At 39.8% G+C, this 15,241-nt stretch overlaps 1 protein-coding gene across 10 annotated transcripts in view; it reads right to left on the bottom strand.

The window, feature by feature from the left end:
• The window catches only part of ACOXL (acyl-CoA oxidase like), a 360,428-nt gene that overhangs the window by 39,832 nt on the left and 305,355 nt on the right, over positions 1 to 15,241 (bottom strand). The window lies entirely within an intron of this gene.

The raw sequence follows: 15,241 nt of genomic DNA, 5'->3' as shown, positions 1-15,241 counted from the left end.
TATATCCTGGTTGTAAGTTCTTCTAGTTCTTCTGTGTGGGATGCCACCATAGCATGGCTTCATGAGCAGTGTGTAGGTCCAGGCCCAAAATCTGAACTGGCAAACCCTGGCCCGCCGAAGCAGAGTGCACAAACTTAACCACTACACCACCAGACCGGCTCCTATAACGGAATATTATTCAGCCATGAAAAAGAATGAAATCTTGCCATTTGCAACAACATGGATAGACCTTGAGGGCATTATGTTAAGTGAAATAAGCCAGACAGGAAAAGACAAATACCATATGATCTCACTTATATGTGGAATCTAAAAACAAAGCCAAGCTCATAGATACAGTGAACAGATGGGTGGATGCAGAGGATGGGGGGTGGAGAAAATGGGTGAAGGGAGTCAAAAAGTACAAACTTCCAGTTATAAAATAAATAAGTTATGTGGATGTAATGCACAGCATGGTGACTATAGTTAATAATCCTCAGCTGCATATTTGAAAGTTGCTAAGGGAGTAGATCTTCAAAGTTCTCATCACAGGGAAAAAGATTCTGTAACCATGTGCATTAATGGATGTTAACTAGACCTGTTGTGGTGATCATTTTGCAACGTACACAAATATTGAATCATTATGTTGTACACCTAAGATTAATACAATGTTGTGTGTCAATTATACCTCAATAAAAAATTAAATTAAAAGTAAAGGGACAAAGGACCAAACACCTGATAGAAAAATGAGAAAAAGACATGAACAGAAAATTCACAAAAAATAAACGATTGTCCTCCAATATATGAGAAATATTCAAATCACTCATAGTAGAAAAATAACAAAACAATGCTGAGATACTATCACCTATATGATGTGCAAAAATGATACATATAAATATTAAATTCCCTCAGGGAGGCTGTGGGGAAACACACGCTCTCATATATTGCTAATGGGAAAGCAAATTGGTAGAACCCAAATGTAGGAAAATTTGGTAACACATAACAAAACTACATACACACTTTCCATTCAACCCAGAAACTCCTAGAAATATACACTAAAGATACACTTTCAACATTAAGACTACATAGGGCCAGCCCTGGTGGCCTAGTGGTTCAGTTTGGTGTGCTCTGCTTTGGTGGCCTGGGTTTGGTTCCAGGGCACAGACCTACACCACCTGTCTGTCAGTGGCCATGCTATGGCAGCAGCTCACATACAAAAAGAGGAAGATTGGCAACAGATGTTAGCCTAGGGGAAATCTTCCTCAACAAAAGAAAAGAAAAGAAAAGAAAAATGCAAGGTATCATTATAAAAAAAGAATACATACATGTACGAGGTTATTCATTATAATTGTAGCATTATTTGTAATTGCAAAATATCAGAAACAACTAAATACTCATACATAGGAAAATCATTGGACAAAACATGGTCCATCCAAACGATGGAGTACTATGCAACTGCAAAAAAGACTAAGGAAGAGCTGTATGAACTGATATGGAGTCATTTGCAGGGCATATTTTCAAGTGGAAAAGTAAACTTACAAAAGAAACTATAGTTTAGTATTCTTCATGTAAGAAATGAGCGGATATAAGAAAAAAAAAAGAATCACTGTAATTCACCATATTAACAATCTAAAAAGATTTTTTAAAAAACCCTACAAGATCATGTTAATTGAAGCAGGAAAAAAAATGACAAAATTCAACATCCATCCATGATAAAAACTCTTAGGAAACCAGGAAGAGAGGGGAACTTTCTTAACTTGATAAAAGACAACTACAAATGCACACACGCATAAACACACACTCACACACACACACACACACCACAAAGGAAAAAAAGGAAAAGAACCCTACAGCGAATATCATACGTAACGGCAAAAGACTAAAAGCTTTCTGCCTAAGATCTAGAACAAGGCACAGATATCTGTTCTCATCACTCTTATTCACCGTCATACTAGAAGCTATAGTCGATGCAACAAGGCAAAAAAAAGAAAAAGGCATTCAGATCGCAAAGGAAAAGCTAAAGCTGTCTCTATTCACAGACAACACGCTTGCTTACACAGAAAACATACGCGAAATCTACAAAACCAAAACCAAAACCTCTAGAATTAATAGTGAGCTTGCAAGGTCACAGGAAATAAGGCCAACACACAAAACATCCACTGTACTTCTAGATACCAGAAATGTACAGTTACAAACCAAAATTTAACACAATATATCCTTTACAATAGCTCCCCCCAAAATGAAATACTTAGGTATTTAAATTTACAAAAACATGTACGTTATCTTTATGCTGAAAACCAAAAATGCTGATGAAAGAAATCAAGGAAGGACTAATAAAATAGACGAGAAGAATCAATATAGTACATTTTTCAGTTCTCCCCAAATTGATCCATAGATTTAACATAATTCCAATCAAAATCACAGCAGAATTTCTTTGTAATTATAGACAAACTGATTCTAAAATTTATACGAAAAGGCAAAGAACCTAGAATGGCTAAAACAATTTGAAAAAAGAAGAAAAAAGTTGGAGGAATCACCTTATTCTATTTTAAAACTTACTAAAGATTTACAGTATTCAAGATAGCATGGTATTGTCAAGGGACAGAAATAGAAGTCAATGGAACAAAATAGAGAACCCAGAAAGAGACCCAGCAAACATGCTGGAATGATTTTTGACAAAGATACAATAGGAATTCAATGGAAAAGTTGTGTTTTCAACAAACGATGCTGAAACAATCGGATATCTACGGTCAAAAGATCAATAGACCTGACCTAAACCTCACACTTTATTCATATATTAGTTCAAAATGAATCACTGAGCTAAATGTAAAGTATAAAACTCTAAAACTTTAAGAAAAAAATATGAGAGAAAACCTTCAAGACCTCGGGTTTAAACGTGGAGTTCTTAGATACGACACCAAAAGCACAATCCATAAAAGAAAAAATTTGATAAATTGGATTTCATCAAAATCAAAAACTTCCACTTTGCAAAAGGCATTCTTCAGAGGATGAAAATATATGCTACAGACTGGGAAAAAATATTTGCAAATCACACATCCAAGAAAGAACTTGTATCTAGAGTTTATAAAGAACACTTGAAACTCAACAGAAGGAAAGCAGAAGGAAACAGGAGGAAAACAAATTATCTGATTTAAAAATGGCAAAAGATTTGAACAGACTTCACTAAAGAGAATATACAGATGGCAAAGAAGCACATGAAGAGATTTCAATATCATTAGCCATTAGGGAAATGCAAATTAAAACTATGATAAGAGACCCCTACATCCCTATTGGAATGGCAAAAATAAAAAATACTGATAATATCAAGTGTTGGTGAGGACCCTGAGCACCTGGATCTCTCATACACTGGGAATGTAAAGTTTCTTATAAAGTTAAACAGACATTCACCATATGACCCAGGAAATCCACTCCTAGGTATTTACACTAGAGTGGTGCTTCTCAACTGTGGATGATTTTATACCCCAAGGGACATTTGGCAATGTCTGCAGACATTTTGATTGTCATAACTTGGGGATTTTTACCGGCATCTAGTAAGTAGAGACCAGAGATCTCACTATACATCCTACAATGCACAGGGCAGCCCCCTACAACAAAGAAGTATCTAGCCCAAAATGTCAATAGTGCCAAGATTGAGAGACTGCCCTAGAAAAAGAAAACTTATGCTTATAATAACCTCACATGAATATTTATAGCAGCTCTACTCACAATCATCAAAAACTGGAAACAACCCAGATGTCCTTCACTAGGTGAGCGGATAAACAAACCGTGGTACAACCATACAAAGGAACACTATTCAGCAATGAAAAGGAGTCACTGTTGATGTGTGCAACAACTTGGCTGAATCTCAAAGCCATCACACTGAGCGAGGGAAGTCACTATCAAAAGGTTACATATTGTATGATTCCACTTACATAACATTCTTGAAAAAAATTATAGTGATGGATACCAGATCATTGGTGACTAGAGGTTACTGGAATGGGGACAGGATGACTACAAAGCCACACTCTAAAGGATTATTTTAGGATGGTTAGATCGTTCTGTGTCCTGATTGTGGTGGTGCTTACTCTATTCTACACACGCGTTAAAATTCTTAGAATTATACACCCTTAAAAGAAGTATTTTGCTGTATGATAATTAAAATACATCACCATCCTATGTCCAGGCTCCTCCTTCTTCATTGTGGCAAACTCCAAGCTGGCATGTCTATATTCTCCGAGGGTTCCCTATATTGAAATCTCGTCCAAGGAACCCTCTCTGATATTCTCCCGTGAGAGTCACCCCTTCCCTTCCTGGGTTCCCACAGCTGTGTGTTTTCCCTCTGTTACACATTGTGCCTGCTGTGTAATTATTTGCCCATGTGACTTCTCCCTGACCACACTGTGATAGGAAGGCAGGAACTGTGGCTCATGCATCCTGGAATTTCCGCCTCACCCAGCATCACGGCTCGGTATGCGTTTGTGGAACTGAAGAGTTCGGAGAGCCCCGGTTCCCAGGAGCATAAGCCCACTGGGACCAAGATAGAAAGATAGGAGGTTGCCTGCAATTTATGACAAGTAGGCAGCCTATATCCACGGCCTGAGCTGCATAATAAGCAAGAAGATGAAGCAAAGGGACTGAGTTGGACCTCCAGTGTCAGAGAAGATGAACAAAGCTTATTAATTCATGGTAACACCAGCGGGATATTGGAACAGTTTCCCCCAGCAACAACCCAGTTCTCTCACTGTGATGAAGTGCTCTGCCTTCTGCCTCAGACTTTAGCCGCTTGGGATCTGCATCACTGCCTTGTAAAATTGATGGGCAACGGCACCATCTCTTAGTCTGAGGAATTTCTGCCCGCATTAGCAAAAAGCATTGGCTTTGCAATTTCTAAGGGCATTCCTCGCAATAGGAAAGTGATTAAAAATTAGACTAGTCTGGAATGATGCTCAGCTCTAATGCTTAGAGTTCACCTGCGCAGTCTCCTCCACACTGTCAGTTCCAGGTGTGAGTTCATCAGCTTCCACAGGTGAGGAAGTCCTATTTATATTTAACTGGAAAAGTGGGGAGGTGTCAACGTTAGTGCCTTTTTCTTTGATCATACAAGGAAGTTCTTCAAGGTCAAAGTCTCTTTTTCTTCCAAACTGCCTGGAGATGTTAATTAAAAATTTTTTCTTTTAAAAATCCAACCTGATTAATATTTCTTGTGTCTTAAAAGCCTCTCTTATTGAGAAAGGTGACGGGCAGTGGCAGCTGGATCATTCTAGTAGCTCAGAGAGCTCTGGGAGAGGAGGGTTGAGGGTGAAAATGATCTTTTCTAAGTCTTTGGATGGCGAGAGCCCAGGATGGCTTTCTGTTCATGTCCTGTGGCAGGGGACCCAGTTTCTCTTCACGGCAGTTCAGTATCACAGTAAAGTGATGGTGGGCCCTGGGCTGGTGTCATGGCGGATCAGACCCAGAGGGCGTGGTAGAAGTCAGGGATGGGCCACAGACCCGAGGCGTTTCCTCTTTTATTCCACCTTGGAGAAGCCTAGACATAGCTATATCCTGGTCTCCTCAGAAGCTGGGAAACGAAGAGTGCAGAAAATTCAACTGCAGGAAACAAAAAACTCAACCAAGCCAAAAAGGAGACAGAAGGGAAAGCTCTGGAGAACAAAACCTGGAGACATCTTTCTACCAGCATGCTGAATACCACTGCTTGGACAGAGAGGAGAGGGGCTGTGGTGCTTCTGAACCCTGGGGGTAGACTGATAGGGAAATGCTTTTTCTTCTGTTTGGGGGTCATCCAGCTGGCTGCAGAATTCAAGCTTTCCTGTGATTGCCATACTCTGGGAAACCCACTGTCTACCTTGTGTGTTGCAGGGCCCTGGCCTTCCCATGTTCAGAGGGGTGGGAAACTTCAGAAAGCACAGCTTTGCAGGCAGAGATGAGACTATTCCCTCTGGGGCTCCTTCCATGATCCACTATGTAGACTGGCTCAGAATCATACCCCCACTTTATGCAGACAGGGTAAGCAACTTGTGGGAAAGCGTTCAGCCAGGTTCTTCTCTCTGACTTGCGTGAACCCAGAATTGATCCCATTCCTGCCAATCCCAATTCCCCGTCTGTCCTTGGCTTTGCAACCATCACCACCACCCATCTCCAGAACTTTGCTCATCTTGCAAAACTGAAACTCTGTACCCATTAAATGACTCCTCTTTCTCCCCTCCCCGTGGTCCCTGGCGGCCACCATTCTACTTTCTGTCTCTGAATTCCACTATTCTATGTACTTCATATAAGTAGATTCATGTAGCAATTGTCCTTTTGTGACTGGCTTATTTCAGCTAGTATGTCTTCATGTGTCATCCGTATTGGGGCACATATCAACTCTTCATTTGTTTTTAAGGCTGAATAATATTCCATTGCCTGTGTACACCACATTTTGTTTATCCATTCACCTATTGATGGACACTTGGGTTGTTTCCACCTTTTGGCTATTGTGAATAGTGCTGCTATGAACATGGGTGTACAAATATCTATTCCAGTCCCTGATTTCAATTCTTTTGGATCTACGCCCAGAAGTGAAATTGATGGATCATATGGCAATTCTAGTGTTGATTTTTTGAGGAGTCGCCATATTGTTTACCATAGTGGGCTGCACATTTTATATTCCCACCAACAGTGCACCAGGGTTCCAATTTCTCTAAATCCTTGCCAATACTTGTTATTTTGGTTTTTTTTGATAGCAGTCATCCTAATGGGTATGAGATAGTATCTCATTGTGATTTTGATTTGTATTTCCCTAATGATGGTGAGCATCTTTTCCTGTGCCTATTGGCCATTTGGAGATCTTCTTTGGAGAGATGTTTATTCAAGTTCTTTGCCCATTTTTGAACTGAGCTGTTTGCTTGGTTTTTTTATTATTGAGTGTTAGGAGTTCTCTATATAGTGTTGATCGTGTCATTTGGTGCACAAGTTTTAAATTTTGATAAATTCCAAAGTGTCTATTTTGTTGTTGTCACCTGTGCCTTTGATGTCATCAGGAAATCACTGCAAATCCAATGTCATGAGGCTTTTCTCCTATATTTTTCTTCTGAAAGTTTTATAGTTTTAGCTCTTACATTGAGGTCTTTGGTCTATTTTGAATTAATTTTTATATACCACGTTAGATAAGGGTCCAACTTCATTCTTATGCATGTGGAAATCCAGTTTTCCCAGCACTGTTTGTTGAAAAGACTGTCCTTTTCCCATTGAATGATCTTGGCACCCTTGTCAAAAATCATCTGGCCAAACATGTAAAGGTTTATTTCTGGGCTCTCTATTCTATCCCATTGAATAGATTCCATGGATCTATCCAATCCATGAGCAGAGAATTTCTCTCCATTTATTTGTGTCTTCTTTAATTTCCTTCAGCACTATTTCATACTTTCCAATGTACAAGTCTTCTACCTCGTTGGCTAAGTTTATTCCTAAGTAGTGTATTTTTTTGATGCTATTTCAAATGGAATTGTTTTCTTAATTTCCTTTTTGGATTGTTCATTGTTAGTTTATAGAAATGAAATTGATTTCTGCATGTTGATTTTTATATCCTGCAACCTGGTTGAATTAGCTTATTAGTTCTAACAGTTTGTGTGTGTGTGTACATGTGTAATCTTAGAGTTTCCTACATATAAGATCATATCATCTGTGAATAGAGAGAATTTTACTTCTTCCTTTGAAATCTGGATGCCTTTTATATCTTTTTCTTGCCAGATTACTCTGGCTAGAACTTCCAATACTATGTTGAATAGAAGAGGTGAAGTGGACATTCTTCTTTTCCTGATAAAAAAAAAGCTTTCAGTCTTTCATCATTGCATATGATGATAGTTGTGGGTTTTTCATATATGGATTTTACTGTATTGATGTAGTTTTCTTTTATTCCTAGTTTGCTGAGTGTTTTTATCATGAAAGGGTGTTGAATTTTTTCAAATGCTTTTTCTGCATCAATTGAGATGACCATGTGTTGTTTCCCTTCATTCTGTCACCGTGGTATATTACATTGATCAATTTTTGTTTGTTGAACCATCGTTGCATTCCGAAAATAAATCCCACTTGGTCGTGGTGTATAATCCTTTTAATATGCTGCTGAATTCGTCTTGCTAGTATTTTATTGAGTATTAGCATTTTGTAATTTTAAGCATACAAGTCTTTTACAGTCATGCACCGCATAACAATGTTTTGGTCAATGATGGACCTCATAAATGAGAATGGTCCTGTAAGATTAGTACCATACAGCCTCGGTGTGTAGCAGGCTATACCATCTAGGTTTCTGTAAGTACACTCTATGATGTTTGCACAACAACAAAATTGCCCAACGATGCATTTCCCAGAATGTATCCCCATCATTAAGCAATACACACAACTGTACATGTTTTGTTAGATGGATACCTAAGAACTTATTTTTTGAAAAACTGTACATGGCATTGATTTAAAAAAAATTTTCTGTCCAGGTGTTCATTGCTAGTATATAAAAATTCAACTAATTTTTGTATGTTGATCTTGTATCCTGTGACCTTGCTGAACTCATTTTGTCCTAGGGTTTTTGTTTGTTTTGCAGATTCCTTGGGATTTTCTAAATAGACCATAATGTCATCTATAAATAGGGACTGTTTTATTTCTTCCTTTCTGATATGAAAGGATATGCCTTTTATTTCCATTTCTTGCCTTGCTGCACTGGCTAGAACTTCCAGTATCATATTGAATAAGAATGATGAGACCAAACTTCCTAGCCTTATTCTTGATATTATGGGGAAAGCATTCTTTCCCACTATGTATGATGTTAGCTATAGGATGTTGTAGATGCTCTTTATCAAGTTGAGGACGTTCCACTCTCTTCCTATTTGTCTGAGAGCTGTTATCACTAATGGGTATTGAATTTTGTCAAGTGTTTCTTCTGTATCAATCGATATAATCATGTGACTTTTTCCCCTTAGCCTATAAATACTGATAACTAATTTGATTGATTTTTGAAAATTGGACCAGTCTTGCACCACTGGATTAAATAACACTTGGTCAGGGTGTATAATTCTTTTTATATATTGCCAAATTCTATTTCCTAATATTTTGTTAGGAAATTTTGTGTCTATATTTACAAGGGATATTGGTCAGTAGTTTTCATTGTCTGTTCTCTCTTTGTCTGGTGTGCTCTTAGGGGATTATTAGCTTCATAAAATGAATGGTGAGTATTTCCTCCTTTCGCACTTTCTGGAAGTGATTGTGCAGAATTGTTGTCTTCTTTAAATGTTTAGTAGAATTCTCCAGTGAATTTTAGAAACTGGAGTACTCCCCTAGAATTTTAAAACCAAATTCAATTTCCTTAATAGTTATAGGGCTGTTCAAATTATCTATTTCATATTGAGCATGGTAATTTGTGTTTTTGAAGAATTGGTCCATTTCATCTAGTTGTCAAATTTGTATGTATAGAATTTTCTTAGTATTCCCTTATTATCATTTTGATGTCTGCAGAGTGTGTACTGATATCATCTGTTTCATTCCTGATATTAGTAATTTCTATCTTCTCTTTAGTAGTCTTGTTAGAGGGTTATGAATTTTATCAATCTTTTTAAAGATTCAACTCTTCACTTCATTGTTTTTCTTTCCTTTTTTCTGTTTTCAATGTCATTGATTCACGCTCCTATCTTTATTATTTCCTTCTTTCTGCTTTCTTTGGGTTTATTTTGCTCTTCATTTTTTAGGCCCTTGAGGTGGTAGCTTAGATTATTGATTTGAGACTCTTCCTCTATTTAACGTAAGCTATAAATTCCCCTTTCAGCACTGTTTTATCTATGTCTCACAAATTTGATATAGTGTATCTTCATTTTCATCCAGTTTGATGTATTCTTCATTTCCTTTGAAACTTTAGACATTTTTGAGGTTTGTCTTTGTTCCAGTTTATGGTCTGTCTTGGTATATGTTCCATCGGCACTTGAAAATAAAGTAATCTACTGTTGTTGAGTGGACTGTCTTATAAATGTCTATTGGATCCTGTTTGTCAATGCTGTTGAGTTTTTCTGTATGTTCTGGTTTTCTGTCTAATTGCTCTGTCAATTGTTGAGAGAAGGGTGTTGAAATCTCCAAATATAATTGTGTATTTGCCTGGTTTTACCTTCAGTTCTATCAGGTTTTGCTTTGCATATTTTGAAGCTCTGATATTTGCTGCATACACACTTAACACTGCTATATCTTCTTGGATTGACCTTTTTATGATTATGTAACATCCCTCTCTGTCTTTGATAATTTCCTTTGCTCTGATTTCCTTTGCTCTGATGTCTACTTTAGTTAATATTAATATAGCCACTATTGCTTTCTTTTCATTAATATTTGCATGCTATATTTTTTCTAGGTATTACTAGATCAATTTAAAAAAGCTATTCAGAGAGACGCTCCAAAATGCCATAGATAAGTCAAAATGATATTCTGAAAAAATGCTCAAGTAATGTATAGTATGGCAAGGGAGAGAAAACAGAAATGAAAAATGGAGAGAACAAACAGAAAAAAAAATAGCAGTCTTAAGATCCATTATATCTATGTAGTTACATTAAATGTAAATGATCTAAATGCAACAATTAAAGACAGATTGGCAGAGTGAATTAAAAAACATGAAATAACTGTATGCTGTCTAAAAAATCACATAGATAGAGAGTAAAAGGGTGGAAAAATATATCTTATCACAGTCTCACAGTCTACACGTGTCAACAGTTTGAGTGAAGAGTTTATGCCCCTTTCCCCTCTCCTATTTACAGTATAATTGTTTTAAATATTATCTCTATATTTATTTAGAATCACATCAGATGGTGTTATAATTTTTCCCTGAATTGTTAAACATAATTTAGAAAACTCAAAAGGAGAAGGAAAGATGAATGCATTTACCATTTTTGCTTACTGTATTCCTCCTTCCTTCCTGATACTCCATGATTCCTTCTCCTATCGTTTCTTTTCTGTTTAGGGAACTTCTTTTAGCCATTCCTTTGGTGTAGGTCTTCTGATGATAAATCTTCTTAGATTTACCTAAGAATATCTTAATTTCTCTTTAATTCCTGAAGAATATTTTCACTGGACATTGGGTTCTGTGTTGACAGCTCTTTTTTTCCAACACTTGAATAACGTGACACTTCCTTCTGGCATTCATGGTTTCTGATGAGAAATCCGTCATTTGAATTGGTTTTCCCCTAAAAAAGGTGTTGTTTTTCTCTCATTGCTTTCAAGATTTTTTCTTTGTCTTTAATTTTCAGAATTTTAACTATGATGTATCTTGGTATGGATTTCTTGAGTTTATCCTGTTTATCATTCAGTTTCTTGAATGTGCAGGTTTGTCTTCTGCCTAATTTGGGGAGACTTTGGCTATTATTTCTATGAGCACGTTTTCAGCCCTGTCCTCTTTCTCCTCTCCTTCTGGGACTCCAATGACACAAATGTTAAACCTTTTGTTATAGTCCCACAGGTCCCTGATGCTCTCCTTTTTTTTTTTCAGTCTGTGTTCTTTCTGTTATTTAGATTCAGTAATTTCTATTCTTCCGTCTTCCAGTTCACTTTGTCTTTCCTCCGTCCCTTCCATCTTGCTATTGAGCCCATCTATTGAGATTTTTATTTCCGTTACTGTCCAGTTCTAATATTTCCATGGGGTTGTTTATATTTTCTATTTCTTTGCTGAGACTATGTGGTAAGACTTTCTTTGTTTTATTTATTTCAAGCATATTTGTAATTACTCATTAAAACATTTTTATGATGTCTGCTTTCAAACCTTTTTCAGATAATTTAAATATCACTGTCATATTGGCGCTGAGGTCTGATGATTGTCTTTTTTTCATTAAATTTGAGTTCCTCCTGGTTCTTGGTATTATGAGTGATTTTTTGCTGAAATGACCATTTGAGGTATTATATTATGAGACTCTGCATCTTATTTAAACCTTGTCTCAGCTAACTTTCTGTGAGGCTGCTCCATCAGAGGAAGGGGGGTACACTGCAGCCTCTGTTGACAACCAAGTAGGGGAAGTGCTCCTCATTACTGCTGGGGGACAGGGAAGTTCTGGTTCCCCACCAGACCTGCATTTATATCACCTTGGCTGGGAAGAGAAGAGTTCCTCATTTCCACTCTCCGCGTGGCTGCCACTGACATCACTGGCAGGGAGGCGGGGCAGGTGGTGGCTTCATTACCACTGGGTGGTGGTGAAAGTCTAAACTTCCATTTGGCCTTCTCCAACACCACCTAGCAGGAATGGGGAGAGGAAAGGAAGAAGTCCACACTCCCCAAGTGATCCCAATGACACTGTTGTCAGGTGGGGTTGGGGGAGGCCTCCTACTGCCAAGTGGAGATGAAGACCCCCAACTCCCTTCCAGGCCTCTTCTGACAGTCCCAGGGGTGGGGTTGCATTGCCTCCTTACAGGCTAGTGAACATGAAAATCTGTGCTTCTCACATGGCCTTTTGGGGCATGGATGAAGGTGGGGCACAGATTTTTCTGCGGTGTCTGGCTGGATTAGAGTGATTATTGTCTTAAAGTTTGTTGTCTTGCCAGGCTGGCCCTTTCCTGGTCCTTTGGCTTTTGGCTAGAATAGGCTTTTTTTTTGGGGGGGGGGTGGCTGCTCTTGTTAGCCCTTGTCAGGTTGCCAGCTTCTTCAGCTCCAAATCTGGGATATGTGAGGCATAGAGAAAACCCAGGGAACTCCCACCGCGTCATTTTTCAGGTCCTAAGGTCCCTAGCTTGTCTGCTTTCAGTTTTCTTGTGCTTGTTTTATACACAACACTCAGTGTTTTTAGTTGAACTCAGCCAAAAGAATGGGGCTGAGTATGTCGTCTCCATCCTCCCGGAGGCACAAGTCTGTATTCTTGTACATACATAGTTGGGTTTGGTTTTTCACCCAATCTGAGAGCCTTTCACTTTTCATAGTAGGTTAATCTTGTTGATATAACTGGTCTTAATCCTTACATTTAATGTTATGTTTCCTGTGAAAGTACTTTCAAAAAATAACATATTACTCAAGTGATTATCAATAGGCTATTCCTAGTTGCCCATCAGGCAAGGATTTCGAGAACACGTCCAGTCCCCTCATCCCCGTCCTGTCCTTTTTTTCACAGTCCTCGAAGAGACAAAGGTGGCAAGATTTTCCTGAAGGTGAAAACATTCCAACAGGAGAAGCTGAGAAGAAGCAGCAATTGGCCGTCTGGGGCCTTCATGCCGGCCATTTTCCTGGCACTTATTCCAAAACTAAGCTCCTCCCTCCTTCGCATCCTTATCTCTTGAGAGCTGCCTGTGCCAGGCAGCTTGCAGGGTCCTAGGAGAGGGAGCGGGTACATCTAAGCAATCTTTTTCTTTTTTGCCATCTCAGAGTTGACATCCATAGGGGGTTTGTGTGTGTGTTTCGTGGACTTGTGAACATTGTAAAATTAACCAAAAAGAGAGCGGCTAAAGTTTAGTAAGGGCAAGAGGAAGAGTGGGCAGGTGCAGGGAACAGAAAGCTTCAAGTCTCATCACCTTTCCAGTGTTCAATCAGGGCCCCAGTGTGGTTGGCTGCAGGCGGGGGAGCTGCGTCAGTGTGAGTGCTGAGCTCTGCCGCTTTCGTCAGCCCCAGGCCGCGTGACTCCCCGCATAGCTTCAGTGCTAACGTCCCCTTCACTGTGTGCTGTGAAATCTGCTATCCTGCCAGCCACTTGGTAATTCTGTTAATGTCTGGTAGCCTGGATTCATATCGCTGAAACTTCCTGATGGAATTTCTCCATATTTTGGGTAAATCACTCAAGAAAAGTCTCCTGGGCACTTCAACATCTTGACCTCTTTATTTAAATGGTGAAATGAAAAGTTTGGGCCAGGCCCTGTTCTCTCCTCCTGTTAACTTTAGTCCCCTAGGGCTAAACTTTGCTCTCATTTTCCCACAAATGGCTTTCACCAAATCCTTCTAATTTTCTTATTTGTCTCAAGCGATTTCCTCTCCTGCCCTCCGCCCTGTCCTCTAGAACAGCCTGAAATGAAATCTGCCCCCTGAGGCTGTGCACAGAGGAAACGGAGGGCAGAGTGCTCAGGGAGGGACAACCTCCACACGTCCACACGTCCTGTGCCAGACTGGCAGGGCCAGGAGCCCCCAGAGGGTTACGTTCTCCATTCCAGGGGAAGCCCACTGCTTTTCTGAACACTGGGATTTCTGCTTTCCAGCTGGTTCTCCACTTAGATATTTATTTAGATGCTTCACAAAGAAGTGTCAAGGCACAGAGCAGGTGTACTGTTCTCACATGCTGCTGCCATCCATCTGTGCGACCATATGCTCCTCTTATGTGACCAGCCACGTGTAATGCATGCACCTGATGACATCTGGCTGGAAAGACACTGGTCCATTTCCCCTGATAGGAGAGCTTTGTGAAGATGGGTGAAATGCAGACTCTCAGATAGCAGAGAAGGTCCTCTTCTTGCAGGACAAGAATCCTTCTGCCCTTCTCTTCCTAATCCCCTAGCACCCATCTCTCTATCCCTGGCTCCTGGCCGTGGAGACCATGCTCTCAGAACAAGCCTGGAGCAGCTATTGGCTGATGATGGTTTCTGTTGCATTCCCTCTCAGAGACACCCGACTCTGAAACAAACCTTTGGAAGTCAGGGAAGTCTTTCAAGCCAAAGGAAGGAATATTGAATGCTGTAATTTCAAGATAGCCATAGCACATTGGGGAAACACGCACAGCACACCAAGAATGGAAGCTTCTGGATGCTTCTCCCCTGGAGAGACAGCTGTGTGGGCCCCCTACTTTGGCAGCCAGCTCTCAAGGCATGCATCAGTGCACCTGAAACACTCTATAAATGGAAAACTCAGAACACAACTTCTCACGTTGACCCCCACCAGCAAGCACAGTGGAACCCACACAGTTGGTTAAATTTAATTTCCTGCAGAGACACAGAGACTTAGCTCAAATGACACCTCCTCTGGCAAGTCTTCTCTAAACCCATGTTAAGTTGGGCACCCACGCTGAGGGCTCTGTTAGCAACCCAAACTTTCTCCCTCGCAGTGCTTGGCCCACAGCAATGTGCCTGCTTATTGGGCTGCAATGAAGTGCCTGTCTCACCCATTAGTCAGCAAGCCACCTGAGGAGGACCAGGTCTCAGTGATATTAGCACCCCAGCATCTAGCACAGTGCCTGGCACAAAATAGGCATGGCTAGGGGCTGGCCCCGTGGCCGAGTGGTTAAGTTCGCGCGCTCCGCTACAGGCGGCCCAGTGTTTCGTTAGTTCGAATCCTGGGCACGGACATGGGACTGCTCATCAGACCACGCTG

The sequence above is a fragment of the Equus caballus genome, chromosome 15 (assembly GCF_041296265.1).
Source record: "Equus caballus isolate H_3958 breed thoroughbred chromosome 15, TB-T2T, whole genome shotgun sequence".
NCBI lineage: Eukaryota > Metazoa > Chordata > Mammalia > Perissodactyla > Equidae > Equus > Equus caballus.
Note: the sequence above shows the minus strand (reverse complement) of the source record. Positions and strands in the feature narration are given on the sequence as shown.